Consider the following 19364-nt stretch of genomic DNA (forward strand, 5'->3'; position numbering starts at 1 on the left):
CAGATGCATAAATCTCAATGCAGAGTGAAACAGCAAGACAACCACTCTCCCTCAAAAGCTAATTCCAACACTAAGGATCTATACAGCTGTGAAGAGAAAGAAATATCAAATATTGAATTCCAAAAAATAATAGTAAGAATGATTAATGAGCTCAAAGAAAATATACAAAAGCTAGTGTCTGATCACATAGAGAATGTGAATAAACAACTAAGTGAGCTCAAGGAGAATACAAACAGATGAATGAAATTAAGACTATGCAGGATATGAAAGAGAAAATTAACAAAGATACGGAAACCCTGAAAAAACTGAAACAACTCAATATACCAAAAAAAATTCTCAATCAAAAGCTTGGCAAACAGAGAGGAACAAGTTGAAAATAGAGTATCAGGAACAGAAAACAAAGTACAGGAATTAGATCAAACAGTAGAAGATCACAAAAGAATGCAAAGAAAACATAAATGGAACATGCAAGACATCTGGGACATCATGAAAAGACAAAACCTATGAATCGTGGATGTAGAAGAGGAAAAGCGATACAAACTAAAGGCATAGACAACTTATTCAATAGACTAATAACTGAAAACCTCCCTAACTTTGAGAAAGATAGAATCATCCAGGTACAGGAAGCTTACAGAACACCAAACTGTCAGGATCCAAAAAGAAACATTCCAGACATACAATAATCAAAACATTCAGCACACAGAGCAAAGTAGGAAGACTGAAAGATGCAAAAGAAAAACAAGACAAATCACATATAACAGCAAACCCATTAAAATAAAAGCAGATTTCTAAACACAAATTCTCAGTGTAAGAAGGCCATGGAAAGACATAATTCACGCCCTGAAAGAAAGTTTCTGTCAATCTAGACTAGTCCATCCACCAAAACTATCATTCCTAATTGAAGGAGAAATTAAAACCTTCCACAACAAGGAAAAACTGAAGGAATTCATGACAACCAAACTGGCACTGCAGAAAATGCTTAAAGGATTTTTACACACAGAGAAACTAGAGTGAGACAGGAAGATGCAAACAACAATAAACCCTTTTGATCAAGCAGACCAGTAGACAAAGTAAACAATAAGAGAATAAAAATGATTGGAAACAACATGCACCTCTCAATATTAACATTATATGTAAATGGCCTCAATGGCCCAATCAAAAGACATAGACTAACAAAGTTGGTTAAAGAAACAAGACAGAACTGTACTTTGCTTACAAGAGACTCATCTCATTGAAAGAAAAACAATAACAACAACATTGACTTAGAGTCAAAGGGCAGAAAAAGGTTTTTTTAAGAAAATGGACTCCATAAATGGGCAGAAGCAGCTATACTCATATAGGACAAAGTAGACTCCAGACTAAAATCAGTCAGAAGAGAAAATGAAGGTCACTTCATAGTAATTAAAGGAGCAATTCATCAAGAGCAAATATTAGTTCTTAACATACATGCACAAAGCATAGGGGCACACATCTCTATAAAAAATACTCTAATGGACCTATGAGCACAGATAGACCCTAACACAGTGACAGTAAGAGACTTGAAATCCCCACTGTGACCAATAAATAGGTCATCCTGGCAAAAGATCAACAAAGAAACTTCAGAGCTATTTCCCATATTAGACCAAAAGTGACACATCAGATATCTATAGAATATTTCACAAAACACCATGCAGCATACATTCTTTTTAGCAGCTCATGGAACTTTATCCAAAATAGATTATATTTTATGACAAAACACAATCTCAACAAATTCAAGAAAATTGAAATATTCCGTGTATCATATCAGAACACAACAGAATAAAACTAGACCTGAACAACAAAGGGAACCACAGAAAATATTCAAACACATGGAGACTGAGCAACACATTGCTGAAAGATCAGTGGGTGACTGAAAGAATAAGAGAAGAAATAAAAAAGTTCCTAGAATCTAATGAAAATGAAAGTACAACCTACCAGAATCTGTGGGACAAAGCAAACACTATGCTAAGGGGAAAGTTCATAGCTGTAAGTACCTAGTTTAAAAAAAACAGAGACCTCCAAAATAACATAATGATATACCTTAAGCTCCAAGAAAAACAAGAACAAACAAAACCCAAAATAGCAGACAGAGAAAAATAATAAAGATTAGGGCCAAGATAAATGAGATTAAGACCAAAAAAACTGTAAAAAGGATCACTGAAACAAAAAGTTGGTTCTTTTTTAAAGATTAATAAGATTGACAAACCCTTCGCAAACATGACAGACTGCAAGAGGGAAAAGACGCAAATTAATAAGATCAGAGATGAAAAGGGGGACATAACACAAATAGTAATGAAAATCAGAGAATCATTAAAGACTACTTTGAAAACTTATATTTAAGTAAACTGGAAAATCTAGATGAAATGAATAAATTCCTAGATGCATATAACCAATCAAAATTAAATCACCTAAATAGACCTGTTAAAAGCTATGTAATTGAAGCATTAAAAAAACAGCCTCCCTACAAAGAAGAGCCCAAGACCTGATGAATTCACAGCAAATTTTGCCAAACCTTTAAAGAAAAATTAATACCAATATTCCTCAAAGTTTTCTAGAAAATAGAATGGGAAGGAACACTACCAAACTCATTCTATGAAGTCAGCATTATACTCATCTCAAAGCCCAATAAAGATGTAAACAAAAAAGAAAATTATAGACCAATATCTTTAATGAATATAGACAAGATTCTCAACAAAACATTGGTAAATAGAATTCAACATGTCAAAATGATCACACATAATGACCAAGATTGTTTTATTCCAGGAATGCAATGCTGGTTCAAAATTTGTAAGTCTATAAATGTAATAGAACACATAAGCAGATGAAAGGCCAAAAACCACATGATCCTCTCAATAGATGCAGAAAAAGCCTTGGACTAAATTCAACACCCTTTCATGATAAAAGCTCTGAAAAAAAACTAGTAATAGAAGAAATGTTCCTTAACATAATAAACTTACAGCCAACATTATACTAAATAAGGTACAACTGAAACTGTTCCCGTTAAAGTCAGGTATGAGTTAGGGATGCCTGCTTTCCATATATATATATATGGAATATATATATATATATTATATATATATATTCAATATAGTTTTGGAATTCCTAGAAAGGTCAATAAGACAAGAGCAAGAAAAAAAGGGATTTAAATAGGGAAAGAAGAAATCAAATTATCCCTATTTGCAGATGACATGGTCCAATTCCTAAAAGACCCTAAATATTCTACCAAAAAAATTAGAAATCATGACCAACTTTGGGAAAGAAGCAGGATACAAAATTAACATATAGAAATCCATAGCCTTCTTGTATGCCAACAACCAAGGGAGAAATCAGGGAAACAATCCCATTTTCAATAACCTCAAAAATAATAAAGTGCCTTGGAATAAATTGAACAAAAGATACCAAAGGTGTTTTTAATGAAAACTATAAACCACTAAAGAGAGAAATCAAAGAAAGCATCAGAAGATGGAAAGACCCACCTCTGTTCATGGATTGGTAGAATAAACATTGTGAAAATGACCATACTACAAAAGCAAATATACATGTTCAATACAACCTCTATCAAAATTTCCATAACATTCTGCACATAAACAGAAAAATCCATCCTAAAATACATATGGAGGCACAAAAGACATCAAATTGCCTAAGCAATTCTTAGCAAAAAGTCCAATACTGGAGGTATAATAATATCCAACTTCAAACTATACTACAGAGCAATAACAATAGAAACAGAATGGTATTGGCACAAAATTAGGTAGGAAAACCAATGGATTAGAATAGAAGACCAAGACATAAACTCACATTCCTATAGCCAACTGATCTTTGACATAGGATCCCAACACACATGGTGTAGGAAAAAGAGCCTCTTCAACAAATGTGCTAGGAAAACTGGATATCCACATGTAGAAGACTGAAACTAGACCCCTGCCTCTCACCCTGTATCAAAATCAACTCAAAGTGGATAAAAGACCTTAATAAAAAGCTTGAAACTTTGAAACAACTCCAGGATGCAGTGGAAAATACACTGGAACAGATAGGTATAGGGAATGATTTCCTAAGCAGAACCCAAAAGGCTCAATATTTAAGAGAAGGAATTAACAAATGGGGCTCCATCAAACTAAAAAGCTTCTGCACAGCAAAAGAAACAGTCACTAGACTCAAGACACTGCCCAGAGAATGGGAGAAAATCTTTGCCAGCTAGTCATCTGATAAGGGACTAATATCCACAGTCTATAGGGAACTCAAAAAACTTATCCCCAAAAGAATCAACATCCCAATGAAGAATGATCATATGAATTAAACAGGGAATTCTTAATGTACAAATGGCCAATAAAATATGAATAAGTGCTCAACTTCCCTGGCTATAAAAGAGAAGCAAATCAAAACTACACAGATTTCATCTCACCATAGGTAGAATGAATGTATTCAGGGGCAATAAAAACAACAAATGCTGGTGAGGATGTGGTCAAACAGAAACCTGTATACACTGCTAGTGTAGATGCAATTTAGTACAGCCACTATGGAATTAGTATAGAGATTCCTCAAAAAGCTAAAGATAGAACTCCCATATGATCCAGTGATGCCACTCGTGGGAGCAGATCTAATGGAACATAGTTATGATACAATAGAGACACCTGTAACACCAGTGTTCATTGCAGCACTATTCACAACATCCAAGATGCCCTACAACTGATGAATAGATCCAGAAACTGGTATATATACACAGTAGAATTTTACTCAGCCAAAAGGAATAGTGATATGTGGTTGGAATTGGAGAACATCATGTTAAGTGAAGTAAGGTAGGCTCAGAAAGACAAAGGTCACATGTTTTCTCTAATACTTGGAAGATAGATCCAAAAGATAAACATCAATAATATTGTAAAACATAACATCTGTGAAAATGGAGAATATAAGGGTATGTATTGAAAGCTATTGAAAACTGTGAGGTGGGAAGCTGGGAGGGCAATGGAAGGGTCAGAACAGACCAAAGTAAATAAGACTCAAAGTAGTGAAATATTGAGAAAGTCCTTGGAACATCTATTTAAATATTAATGATGAAAAACAGGACTGTAAAATAAGTACAGGTTGTGTCGCAGGTACTTGTGAGAGGCAGAGGGTGAATGAAGGAGATTAAAATGAGGTTTTATGGTGGATGGACTTCATGTACTTATATGAAATAGAATAACGAAACGTCTTGCAATTGCTTTAAGTGGGGAGGGTAGAGGGGAAGAAATGGCGGAAGTGATCTAACCAATGTACAATATAAGCCTATTTTGAATTTTCACAATGAATCCCCCTGCAATGAATATATACTAACAAAAATATTTTAAAGAAAGGAAGAAATCAACAATCCCTGTTTGAAGATGACATGATATTGTATCTAAAAGACCCAGAAAAATCCATGTAACACTACTAGACATCAAAAGATCTTCAGCAAAATAGCAGGATACAAAATCAATTTACAAAAATCAGTAGCCTTTATATACCAACAATGAACAGACTGAGAAAGAATATAGGAAAATAATTCCACTTTACAATAGCCTCAAAAAATACCTGGGAATAAACTTAACAAAGGAAGTGAAAGACCTCTACAATGAAAACTAAAAATCACTGAAGAAAAAAATCAAAGACTACAGAAGATGGAAAGATCTTCCATGTTCATGGATTGGCAGAATGAATATTGTGAAAATGTCTATATTACCTAAAGCAATTTACATGTCTAATGCAATCTCTATCAAAATTCCAATGACATTTATCACAGAGACTGAAAATTCAACACTAAAGTTTATTTGGATGCACAAAAGAGTTTGAATAACCAAGGCAATAATGAGGAAAAAGAGTAATGCAGGTGGTATCACAATTCCTGACTTCAAACTATACTACAGAGACATAGCAATAAAAACAGCATGGTACTGGCACAAAGACAGATATGAAGACCAGTGGAACAAAATAGAAGACCTAGATAAGAATCTACGCAGCTACACCCACCTAAGTTTTGACAAAGGCTCTCAAAATATGCAATGGAGAGAAGACAGTCTCTTCAACAAATTTTGTTGGGAAAACTGTATATCTGCACACAGAAAACTGAAACTAGATCAATGTCAGGATGATATTTGTCATCCTGTACAAATATCAAGACAAAGTAGATTAAAGACCTGAATACAAGGACTGGAACTCTGAAACAACTGCAGGAAGTAGTAGGAAATACACTTGAACATATAGGCATAGGCAATGACTTCCTAAGTACAAGTTCAGTAGCAATTAGAGGACAGATGAACAAGTGGGACTGCATCAAACTAAAAAGATTCTGCACAACAAAAGAAGTAGTCACAAGACTTAAGAGGCTGCCCACACAATGAAAGAATAAGCTCTTTACTATATTCCTTGTCTGGGAGGTATGCAAAGTTCAGAAACCTAGAGATAGGAGAATAACAAGGCAAAGACTAAGAAACAGGTAATTGTGAATCTTTGGTGAACTTCTCCAAAGATTAGTCATAGTATTAGTATTATTAGTTATAATACTAGTATTTTTACTCATTCTAGCCCCTGTGTTCTCTTCACTGATGCCAAAACTCAGTTTCAAAATCAAAGAACATTATGCATTACTCATATTACAAAAAGGAACTATTATAAAACAGATTTAACCAGATGGGTGTCTTAAGCCTACAATTCCAACTGGTTGAAAGGTGGAAATCAGGAGGATCACTGCCGTACACCATCAGACCCTATCTTAACCAATAAAAGCTGTGCATTGTGGCAAGTGCCTGTCATCCACACTACACAAAACCATAAATAGAAAGATCACAGTACAGATCATAAATGTGAGACCCTATCTTAAAAAAAGACAAAAAAGCATTGAAGGAGTGGCTAGAATGGAAGATAACCTGCCTAGCAAGTGTACGGCCCTGAGATCAATTCCCAGAAACACACACACACACACACACATACACACAATTTTCCTGAGATAGGAAGACCAAAGTTTTTAAATGACCACTTTGTAAAGCCTGATTATATTCTGAAAGAATAGAAACTCCTGCTCATTCCCTGAGTAGGTAGGTTTTATGTGTTTATCTAATTATATTGAAAGGTATTCATGATGACCTTGTTTTACTTGATATTCTCAGCATATTCTTTGTTTCAATAGAATTTTTGGCAGCCCTGACCACGATTTCCTATGATTGTGGAGGGAGAGTTCTCCATATAGTGTACTAGATTGATGAAAGTTAAGCAATCGCTTTACAAGGAGTTTTGTCTGTAACATTTTCTACACCAAGTCACACTGTCTTCCAAACTGCATCATACAAGCTACTCATCTTAACTTTTACTATAATATACATGGCAACAGAGAGATGACTGGGGAGATCTAACAAAAGTAAATTTATCTGTGGATGCTAGTATAGATATTGAGGTAAAGATATTTTTTAATGTGACTAAGATTATTTACACTAACAGTAAAGCTTGTAAACACCCATAATGTGGGTTGGTCTAAGACAATGAGTTGAAGGGAATAAAACAGAAAGTGCAATAGAGTTCCTGATTGAAAGGCGTCAATCCTTGGATTCTTAAACCATGTTTTTCAGTCTAGATCTAGCAGAAGAGAAAATCGGGGTAACACAGTAGAATATATGAAGTTTAACAGCTTGAGTTGAGTTTTGCCTTGAATCATCTTGACCCCTTCCCTATCCATCTATATCAGTCATTTGTTTCACATGCTCCTGATAACACTTCTATTCCTGTTGTATCATTTTCTCCTTCTCATTCTGCATATTACCAATTTTGAAGACTCACATTTTTGTGTTCCCTTGAAGATGATGATGAGGTACAAAAGCTCATGAAGATTCTATCATTTTATATATTTTCTTGCACTCTACTTGTTATTGTTGCTATTTCATAGAGGAAATTTTCTGGGGCCTTCTTTATTTTAGAGTAACCATAATGCTCCAGGCTATTATGCCATGCTTGGAAATGGCATATGTGTACTACATTCCCTTTAATGCCTTTTAAATATTCTATTGTACATCTCAAAATCTATCTATCTATCTATCTATCTATCTATCTATCTATCTATCTATCTATCTATCTATCTATCTATCCATCTCTTTCATATTGCTAAGCCATTTATATGATGGGCGCTTGGCTTGCTTTCACCCTTTGGCTGTGAAAAGTGTTAGCATGAATGCTGATTTACAAGTATTTGAGTACTTGTTTTTGTTCTACTCTTAGAATGCTGGGTCATTTGGTAATTTTATGTTTAAATTATTGAAGACATAAGAAATGCTTTTGCACAGTTGGAGGCTACATTTAATACACCACTTTGTAATGTACAGGGCTTCTAATTTTTTCACATCATTGTTAACACTTATTTCCTTTCTTTTTCTATTTTTATAGTGCATATCTTAATGAATGTGAAGTGATATTTGCTTCTAGTATTGATTTGTATTTCCTCAATCCTAATATTAAGTGATCATCTCTCATATATTCTTTATTGTTGCATATCTTCTTTGGAAAAATAAAAATACAGACACATATTCAGGTTTCTTTTTTGATTCTCAACTTAGGTTTCTTATCTTTTATCATTTTATTATGGGGGAGTATATGTTCTTTTATATTCTGGATTCTAGAATCTGGAGTGAAAACACTGCTTTGCTATTCTGGATGTAGTTTAAATATTCAAGGTGACCTAGGTCTGAGGAAAAGTACTAATTCTCCCAAAATGCTTATATAGGCAGGGATGGTTGATCCTCTCTTACATATGGACCTCTGCAAATGTCAGCTCTATCTGCATTCAGTGTCCAAGTATCAAACATTTTCCAACAGGCCATGAAGCCTCCGCCTACTTTTTAACAGCAAGTGGTCTATGGACTGAAATTCGTGTGCTCTGGCATTGATGGGTAATAAGTACTTCCCTTTAAGTGCAGTAGCATATGGTCTATTGACCACTGGCAGGAGTGATACTCAACTGAATCAAACAAAGAAATTGTTATCTCTTCAGGACACACACAAATCAATGAGGAAGAGCATCATAAGTATGATATGATGAAGAAAAAGTCCACCTTCATACCTATTCATCATAAAATACGTCTTGTTACACAATTTATACTCTTCTCTAGCAGAAAGTATAGATTAGTTATTATAGATAATAACTTGTATTGACAAGTTTCATCTTTGCAAATTTCATGATTCAACAGAACTACAAGTGTGATTATTTCAAGTGTAGATACTAGCTGTTGTCTTAGATTCTAACATTATCATTAAACTTTTATCCTGATAGGGTATATATTATAGAAAACCCCAGTTTAATGAATTTTCATGTTATAGCTATTATGTAGAAGATAATACTTCTTTCTCTGTATTGATTCTCCACTTTCTGAATGTTTTTCTGGAGTCCTTTGTCCTCCTTGAGTAGGAAAGAGAGTATTTAACATGGCACTGAATAAAAAAGATTTGGGAACTTAATACCTAATTTCCACATTAGTTCATCATTCTTTATTTCCAATATTTCTTCAAGATCTTTGAAATTTGATTCTAATTTTTGTTCTTCATCAGTCCTATTACGTACCTGTCTCCCAAGTCTTCTACGTTTGTTATACATTTTCTGGGTTTTACTCTTTAGATTAAGAATATATTTTTGCTACATTCCCTAAAATAATTTTGTTCTTGACTTCTACCTTGGTATTTGTGAATTCACATGTTGTATACTCATCACATGTAAATTGTTAGTTTTCTTCAGCTGTCGGATTATGTAGATTTTTTTGTTTGTAGTGGCTTCCAAAATTTATGAACTTAATAAACTGTGGATTGAACATGTTTTCCAGAGAAATGCATCTGTATTGGTTATATACAGACGTTTCTTGTTATTTTTTCCTAAACAATAATGAATGAATATTTCAGGTCTTGGCATTCTTGAGGGTTCATGGAAAAAATTCCATATAAACACTGATACAAAATTGTACATGCTCCAAAAAATTATTCAAATAAAAAGAACATTTGCCATCTGAATCTCAGAATAAGGGGAGATGTCTGATTAGGGAATTTCATGCAAAATTTCAAATGTTCCAAGGGTATGGAAAGGGAAAATACCCGAGAAGATTAGGACTTTAATAGAAAGAACATTTCTGAGCAGACATATAAGCTCAACATACATTTTGAGTAAGTCCTGGAGAACAGGAAGTTACTAGAAGTTTAGATATTTAAGCAATGTGCTCTTTGATTATGTGTGTTCCTACTTATGAAGGTGCTTCCAGAGATACAGTCATACAGAGAATGAGAAAAACAGAGTCACTGCTTGCTCAGGATAGACACATTTCTATGAAATATAACCTAGAAATTTACCCAGAACTCATTCCATTATAATTTCCCCATTTAACACATGAGAAAATAATAGATCTTGTTCTTGAAATGAGGATAAAAATCAGAGAATGCCTACAAAGTACTTATGCAATTCTTGTCAGTGAGTTACTGCTGTTTACCAGTGATTTAACAAAATTGATTTAATGTGATTTTATTCTATAAACAACTGACTTTTATAACTAGAGATGAGCAAGGGTGGGCACAGTGAGGCAATGAAAAGCCTGATAAAGAATATGGGGTTTAGTATTCCTCATTCTACATGATAATCTAATCCAAAACTGTAGTTTTAATTCAGGATTGTGAAAGATAAAACAAAGGCACAATGGAATACCTGAAACTTAAGAGCAAAAATCCCCTCTTGCTCTGCCTTTAATTGATCTCTATCCCTCTCCATCTTCTCAGTCAAGTGTTTCATGTGCTTCTGATAACTTTTTCCTTTCTGTTCCATCATCTGCTCATTCATCATTTGTGTTTCCTCCAACAGTTTTTCCGTAGCCTTGGCAGGTTCAGCTTTTTTTTGTTCTACTGAGAAAGGGAAAGGAAACTTGTATAGGACTGCAGTATGCTATGGACTGAATATTAGTGTCCCCTCCAAAATCATATGTCAAAAGCTTGTTCCCAATGTGATGGTATAAGAAGGTGGGGTCTTGTGTGTTAAGTTGATTTTTATCAGGTCATGAGGGTAGAGCTTTCCAAATGGAAATAGTGCTGTTATAAGAAGATGAAGAGACCAGAGCTCACTGGCTGTCCACCATATGAGAACGGAGAGAGAAGTCATCATCTAGAAACCAGGAAGAGGGCCCTGTTCAAGATTTGACAATGCTGGCCCCCTGACTTTCGACTCCTAATCTCCAGAGCAATTTTATTATCTGCTAAATGTTCATGGCATTCTGTTTTAGCAGTCTATGTAAATGAGACCCCCGTTGCCTCTCTTTCTTCCACACTTTGTTATTGTTACTATTTGATGTGGAGAATTTCTTGGGACCATTTTTGTTTAGGGGTGACTATAACAGTAACAACCATTTGTGCCATCCTCAGAAGCCTGTAGTTCAAATGAGTTTACTGCTCTCAGTTTTAACCTAAGAAAACATTTAAACTTTGAAGAGATCTTGTGAATAGTTTGTATCTTGAGTCACTCCTCATCTTCAATATCATTTTCCTTGGTTGTGAGATTCTGGTCTGTCTGTAGAACTGCATTAGTAATAGCCTCCTTGGGCTGTAGGTATGTCTGCAGAATCTCTTCAGCCTTAGAGTGCAGAAAACACAAAGTCAGAAGAAAGAAATGCTGCAAGCATTTCTTTTGTCCATCTCCCTACCATTCTCTTGGAAATGCTCCTTTTGGTCCTGATACACCATGATTCCCTGCCACAGGAATGGCCAAATGCTCCAAGTGGCCATCAACACCCCACTAAACAGATCCGTTATAAGAGCCTGGCACTGGGAAATGGATGCAGACTCTATGTCCATTTAAATTGAGGACTGCAAGAATGGAATTTTTGGTGTTGTCATCCTATATGGTCTTACCATTTTAGAGAATATAGCACTCATGGGACTTCAGAGAGATGGGTATGTAAGGAAGAAAGGGTGATAAGTGTGGGTGTGGAGGGCAATCATCAGACAGAGAAAGAGAAGGTAACATTATTTGAATATTTCAATTTTGAATATTTTAAAATCCAGTTTTACAGCTAAGCCAATAAGTTACTATTTACTTAAAGAGCAGTCAATGGCTTATGTCCTTTGAAACATCAATGTTCAGTTGTAATAGTGTGCTAGCATACTAATTAATCTCAAACTTGAATTATAATTCAAAAATTACTTGAGAACACTCTTTTTGACATGCCTACAATATTTCTGGTGTTCCCCACATCTGTTTATTGTACAAAAGGGTGAGTTCTTTGCAGACAAGAAGCCACAACTCGGAAGCCACATTGTACCTGTGTTCATCTTGGCATTTTAAGGAGGACAGTCAGTGCTTTGTCAGAACACACAGATAAACATCCTGCTTACCTGTATCCCATTCCTTGGTTCTAAAGGTACTTTTTCTTCAGCCTTTCTATCTTCTGAACAAAAAGACAGTAACCTCCTGGATTTTAGTAAATCCCCTGCTTCACTGCTTCTTCTGGGGTATAAAAATATCCTGAAGTAATTCCCAGCACCAATTGGATGATGCATCCAGATTGCATTTTTGAAAGTCACCACATTTTCTAGCTGAGACTTCAACGCAAAAATAGAAGTAAAACATATAACCAGATAAAGATGTTAGTGAGGTTTCAGAATTTCTGGAAATGCTGCTGAACAAACTTAACGTCCCCTGAATCTAAAATACAATGAAGGAGAACTTTTCCTCTTCTTTTGAAGTACAGTTTCTTATGAAGTGCCTTCTCCTTAAATGTGATACTCAGAGTAAAGATTTTAAGCTTTATGTCAGTTGTATATGTCTAAACTGCTTTTCAAATTGCACTGCTGATTGCATGAATGGAATGAAGGCCCTATGGCATAAGCCTACTGAAGAGAACTAAGATTATCTGTTTCATTTCTTTTATTTAATAGGAGAGCAAATCAGTCTAAAAACAGTGAGTAATTAATTAGATTAGGAGTTCAAATTGGCAATTATATGTATTCAATTTAATGAATGGCTATTAGAAAAATCATTTAAAACTTTTAGTCCATAATTATAAAAATTACTTCTGATTATTATGATTATTAAAGAGGTAGTTGTCACCATTTTAAAGGTGTTAAGAATTGTTTCATTCAAAACACTAATGTCATTTCCTAGTACTGCTTATTATTATAACACTAAAAAATTGTGAGAAAATTACCCTTAATTCCATTAGAAATACTTGTTCAACATCTTTGAAGGAACTTCTGATGTAGATTTCTGTGGCTTCACTTTCGTGGGCCCTGTTCAGGTCCAGCAGCTCCTGGAAGGTTTCCGTGGGCATATGCACCTTCTGACTCATCTGCTTAGTGGCCAATATCCTTTTTCACTGCTGCTGAGTTCTCTACCCAGAACAAAGCCAAGACTGCATTCCCTATGCAGGGCAGATCTCCACTGTTTATGGCATTAGTGTAGGTCAGCTTCAAGTTCTGTAGATCTACAAAGAAGGAGTAACTCAAGATATTTATTTATTTTACCTCTGAGTTAATTTTTATTTTAGTTGTGAACCTTGGCTATTGTTTGTATATTTTTATTTGCAAGCATGTCCATGTCATGTTTTGTTTCCCTTCAGGTTACCTGGCTGTTTGTGAAAAAGTGGTCTGCTCAAGGACATTGCTGACAATTATTACCAAGTTCACAGCATCAATTCCAATTTGTAGTTATTCTCACAGCCACAGGCTAGGCCACTCCCTAATGATCACATCCAGGCTGTCTCTGTGTGGTGGGTGGATAGTGGGTAAGGCAGATATCAGGGCTGATACAGAACTTCAGGTCAGGCATGATGGGCATGGTGGCTATGACCACTCACTGACTTTCTTCTTCAACCTCATGTGATCACTACTTCTTACATTTCCCTGCACTGGGTCCCTACAGAAATCCATTTTAGCTTCTTTGTATCCAATAAACTAAATCAAATGACTCATTTTTCCATCAGATCAAGTTTAAGATGTCTAAAATAATTGTAGACCCTGAATGTCTCAAACCTGAACTAAAGGAATGCTTCACCCTCCATTCATCTTACAATGAACAGAGGAACTGGGAAGTTGACTCATGAGGTCCATTGACCATGATGCCTCCTAGAAGAGTAGTCTTTGAATAAATGAAGATGTAGAAACAGAATTTTGCTACTTGTTGCACAAAATCAGAATCTAGCTCATTATCATGCAATGTCTCCAGACAGGTGAGCTGTCACTCAGTGAGTGGGTAGAAGACAAAACATTTCCTTCTTGGAAAGAACTTTTGAACACAGAGTCAGGGCAGGTTGTATTTTTCATATTCACTCAAACCTAGAGAATTTTTATAAAGAAAGAGAAACAGCTATTACAGTCTCAATGTGTCATTAAAAATTTCTTTAAGCTAATGCTTCTTCTAATCATACTGTTGGCTATGAGCAGTTTCACAAAACTCTAAGTAGGGCAATGAATACAATCTAATAACAGTGCAGGAAAAGGAAAGCAAAAGAAACTTGCAATTTATTGTAATTAATAAATCTGTTAAGATGGATTATCTATCTCAGTAATAAGAAATACTCCCTTGTGATAGCTAAAGCACAAAAATAGAAGCCTGGACATAAGTACTTGCACAAAAGTATTAATTCTTAGTGTTTTTCCTCTCTGTTTCCCAATCAGCAGTCCCTTTACCTATCTTTAGCTTCAGGGAATTCTCAAAGTATTCATCTGCTGTGAGTGGCTGTCCATATTCTTCCAGCTCCAGGGTCACATCTCTCAGAGTCCACACAAAGTCTGGGAAGAAGCTCACAAAGTCAGATGAGTCCTCAACCTCATCCTCTCCAGGAGAGGAATTTGCCCAGATTCGCTTGGTCAACTCTGTCACATAACTGAGTAGTTAATTAAGGCAAACCAGCAAAGAAAACCCTCCAAAGCTAGGACCACTTGTCCCATATTAGTACCATATTAGTCATTCTTAACCTAAGTATAAATCCTTTAATAGGTACTTAGCTCTTCCTAATGAAGAGTCATGTGCATGAGTCATTTTCATGTTTTCTGATTTTGAGACTGCATCATCAGGATCCAGAGTCAAGTAGTTGGCTTATTAACAAAGGTCTCCTCTCTGAGTTTGGTGTTGTTCTGGACCACAAAAAGGATACAGCAGCTGGTCCATGGCCTGCTATTTGATGTTTCCCCAGCACAAAGGTGCTGCTCACGAGTATTGCCAAGGCAATGATCCAGTAGCAGTCATTCTGGTTGCCTCCCTAGTGATCAGAAAACATTTGAGTCAGGAGTAGGTTGTTCTTATGCCACTTTCCACATTAGCAGTAGTTAAGCTATGTTTACCTAATTAGTATTTTTTCTTAGTCCAATTGGAAAAATCTATATGATCTTTATGAACTATAAAAGGAACTCAAGTCCAAAGCAGAATGATTTCTGGTTTGAGTAGGACTTTGCATGTTTTTGGTTTTCATGTTTTTGAGTTACATGATTCTAATGAGGCCCTCTAATGACCATTGGTAGATTGTTGAAAAACAAACAGTGGAGATTGGTGGGTATTCCAAGATCTTAAATACAATTTAAACTTGAAATTTTCTATCATGTTCATACCAATATAAATTTTTATAAAATTTATAATACTTGTATCCATTTTGATATTTTCCAGTGTTGGGATTGACCCAGAACCTCTCATAAGCTAGGCAAGTGCTCTATCAGTGACATATACATTCAGTCTATTGCAGCTGTCTTATTGAAGAATTATTATATGTCTGAAACATTATTTACCTTTTTCAATATTCAAAACAATGCTAGGAAGCAAATATAGAACTATTACATCCACTTGACCAATCTGAAAGCTTATGTTCAAAGAAATCAAATAAGTTGCTTGAGGCTACTGAGTTAGCAACAGAGTTTAAATTTAAACATGCCATAGTACTTCAAAGGTCAAATCCTTAACTAAAATTCTCTCTAGAATAAGACCCATGACATTGAATTTCTTTATGCAATCTTTATGCTTATGCATGTGGGGTAACAACTTACAAACTGTCGTTAATGATAAAACTACAGTGCACTCACCATCTTGCCCTTTTACTAGGATTCTGTCTTATTATTATTTTCCTCTCACAATATGTAAACATAAATGAAAAGGCATGCTATGTTAAGTGCAAGCTCCTAAAGAAAAATTTTTTAAAAATACAGAGATGTGTTCAGACAGGAGGGGTTTAATCCAAAATTGAATTCTCAATCCTTACTTTCTCCACATCTCCCAGAACTAGGGTGTGGTTTGGCTTCTTTGGATGAGGCACACACCACATCCAGATTCCTTTGGTGTGAGACTTCACTGTGGATCCCAGGGAGAAGCCTGCCAAACATGGAGGAGACAAGACAGGTGGAGATTTAGTAGCAGGTAGTTCTGGAAATTGACACAAAACATACCATACTCAAGGTTAGAAGGGACCACTGAAGTATCAATCTTAGTATCAGAGAAATAAGTAAAAATTAGAATATGGGAATAAATCATCACTTTCATGATAAAGAAAACTAGAAATAGAAGGAAAGTACTTTGGCATAATTAACACCATGTGAGAAAACCCACAGCTAACATCACCCTCAATGGCAAAACACTTAAAGATTTTCTTCTATGTTGACCACTTGTGTTCAACATAATACCAGAAGTCTTATCCAAATTAATTAGGAAAGAAAAGGAGATAGAAGGCATCCAAAATGGGAAAGATGAAGTAGGGTGATCTCTATTTACAGATGAAGTGATCTTACAAGTAGAACACCTTAAATACTCAACAAAACACTGTTGGAAAAAATTAATTAATTCAGTAAAGTTGTATCATACAAAATCACCATGCAGAAATCATTTCAGTGGTTAGTTCCATTTCTATATACTGACAATGAACAATTTGAATAGGAAATTAAGAAAAAAAATCCCACTACAACAGCATCAAATGCATAAATGACTTAAATATTTAGCCAAGAAGGACAAAGACTTACATAGAAAAAGTTGAAATGATTGGGAAAAGAAGTTAAAGATTACACAAAACACAAATAATTATAAAGATGAAAGACAGCCTGTGTTTATGTCTGGAAGACTTAATTGTCTTTAGATGTCAGCACTACCTGTACAGATTCAATGCAATGCCTGTCAAGATTCCAATGAATTATATTAATAGAAATGTAAAAATTCATCCTACTTTTCATAGAAAATGTTGAAATATCCCCAAATATTTAAAACAGTCTGAAAAAAAAGAACAAAGTTGGAGGTGTTACACTTGAGTTTTGAAACTTGCTATAAAATTGTGGCAATCAAAAAATGTACTTACATAACTGACTGGCACATGAACCAGTGGTACTTAATAGAAAACCCAGAAGTAAAGGACAGCTGGGTGCACCCTGTCATCCAAGTTATGTGGTCCAGATCAGTCTGGGCAAAAAGGGAGATCTTATCTCAAAAATAACCATATTAAAAAGGGCTGCAGGTATGGCTGAAGAGGTAGGGAGCTAGCAAGTGGAAGCCCAGAGATGATATCCTGGTACTAGAAAAACAAACGAATGAATAAACAAAAAATGTGACATTGAGAAAACTAGATATTGACATATAAAAAAATTCAACTGTTATCTTCTACCAAATGAAAATTGGCTCAAAATGAATCAAAACTCTAAACATTAGAATTAAAACTACATGCATCATGGAAGAAAACATAGGGAGAATGCCTCACTGTAATGCTAGATTTGACAATGATTGAGATGATATCAGAAACAACATAAAAAACATATATGGTAATCACATATGTAAATGTTAAATGAATACCCCAAAACAACTATTATATGATAAAAAATAATGTGGGATCTTCCTTATATGTTATATCAAATAAATGTCAGATTGATCAAAATATAGACATGAAGTATTGAACCATAAAAATAAATACTATGGGGGGGTTAAAAAGAGAATCCTGAAGTTGGCATTTTCAAACTGTGACATAAAAGAAATACATAAAAGAAAGAATTGATAGTCAACTATATAAAAAATTCTCCATGAAACCATAAAAAAAAACTAGAAAATAAGTGGCCATATGAAGAAAATATTTTATGTTACAAAACCACAAATTAATCCAAAACAATTCTTTCAATTTGTGAGATAAAGAATACCCTCTGAAAATAATTAGACGTATATATATATATATATATATATGGGGGAAATAATTAAACATGTTCTACTTCAAAAAAATAATAAGGTGTGAAAAGCAAAACTATGAGATACCTAGGTTCACTGTATTTTAGCTAGGAACAACATACTAGTTTTTATTTTTTTGTTTTGCTTTGAACCTGGGTTAAAGTTTGGGGAAAGAACAAATATATTGTCATTGCTGGTGAAAATACTAACTTGATGTGCAATTGTACATCAAATTCTGACATATACAAATCTATGACACACTAGGCAACTATGTTGTAGATTTCATTGCCAAATGCAATATTGTTCCAAGTGGCACATATAGTCATGGCACACACAGATGTGCACATTTGCCTGAATTTGCTGCCCTGTTCCCTTTGAGGATCCAGGATCACCATGTGAGCTGTGTTCTTCATGCTACTCACTTGTCATGATTACCCAGCACTGAGACACCGTCTTTGGCTCACAGCCAAAACAATTATGTTTAAATAGCGAAGAGAATTCTAGAATCATGTAAAACATCCATTTCTACCATATCAGTTCCTTCAATTCCCATCCTTCTCTGAAATAAAATTTTTTTAATGTAAGGATTAATTTGTCACTGAAAATGATGTAGACTTGCAGATAGGTGAATTCACAAGTTGCTCATAGAGTGGTCAAACAGAAACTCTGATTACTTCTAATTTCTTCCTTTGCTCTGTAGTCTTAATGACATAGCTCTACTTTCTAGAGGGCTGTAAATGAATATACAGTTGTCTTCTGGGTCCCCCAACCAAAGTCACTATAATCAAAGTCCTGCATCTGAGCTAGTCCACTTCCACACATTGGTGACAACCTCATACTGCAGGTCTGGATGGTCTGGTATAAGGGGACAAAGTGGCAATAACAATCCTGCTCCCTATCATAGCTCTCAGCACACATGAGCCACACCTGAAATGGTCATGAGTTCTGTATAATTCAGCTGTCTCTTCTTTGGGTCTTACCTATATCGCATAACACAATGAGTGTTAGGAAGCCAACTAACCATCATGAAATGTTAGCTCTGGAGTTAACAGGAAAGAGAAATAATTGGGAAGACAATGTTTATGAGAAATGATACAGTCTAGAGATCAGAAACATTCAAAACAGAGGCGAATAATTCATTAAATAACATAAAAGCATCTTACACACTTTGTCCTTCAATCATTAGTCATCAGTTCTTGCTTAAAAAAAG

The 19364-nt window shown here is 35.0% G+C and overlaps 1 pseudogene; it reads right to left on the bottom strand.

The window, feature by feature from the left end:
* Positions 1–11497: 11497 nt before the first annotated feature.
* Positions 11498–18583, bottom strand: LOC109680987 (guanylate-binding protein 1-like; annotated as a pseudogene).
* Positions 18584–19364: the final 781 nt, after the last annotated feature.

The sequence above is a fragment of the Castor canadensis genome, chromosome 10, assembly GCF_047511655.1.
Source record: "Castor canadensis chromosome 10, mCasCan1.hap1v2, whole genome shotgun sequence".
Taxonomy (NCBI): domain Eukaryota; kingdom Metazoa; phylum Chordata; class Mammalia; order Rodentia; family Castoridae; genus Castor; species Castor canadensis.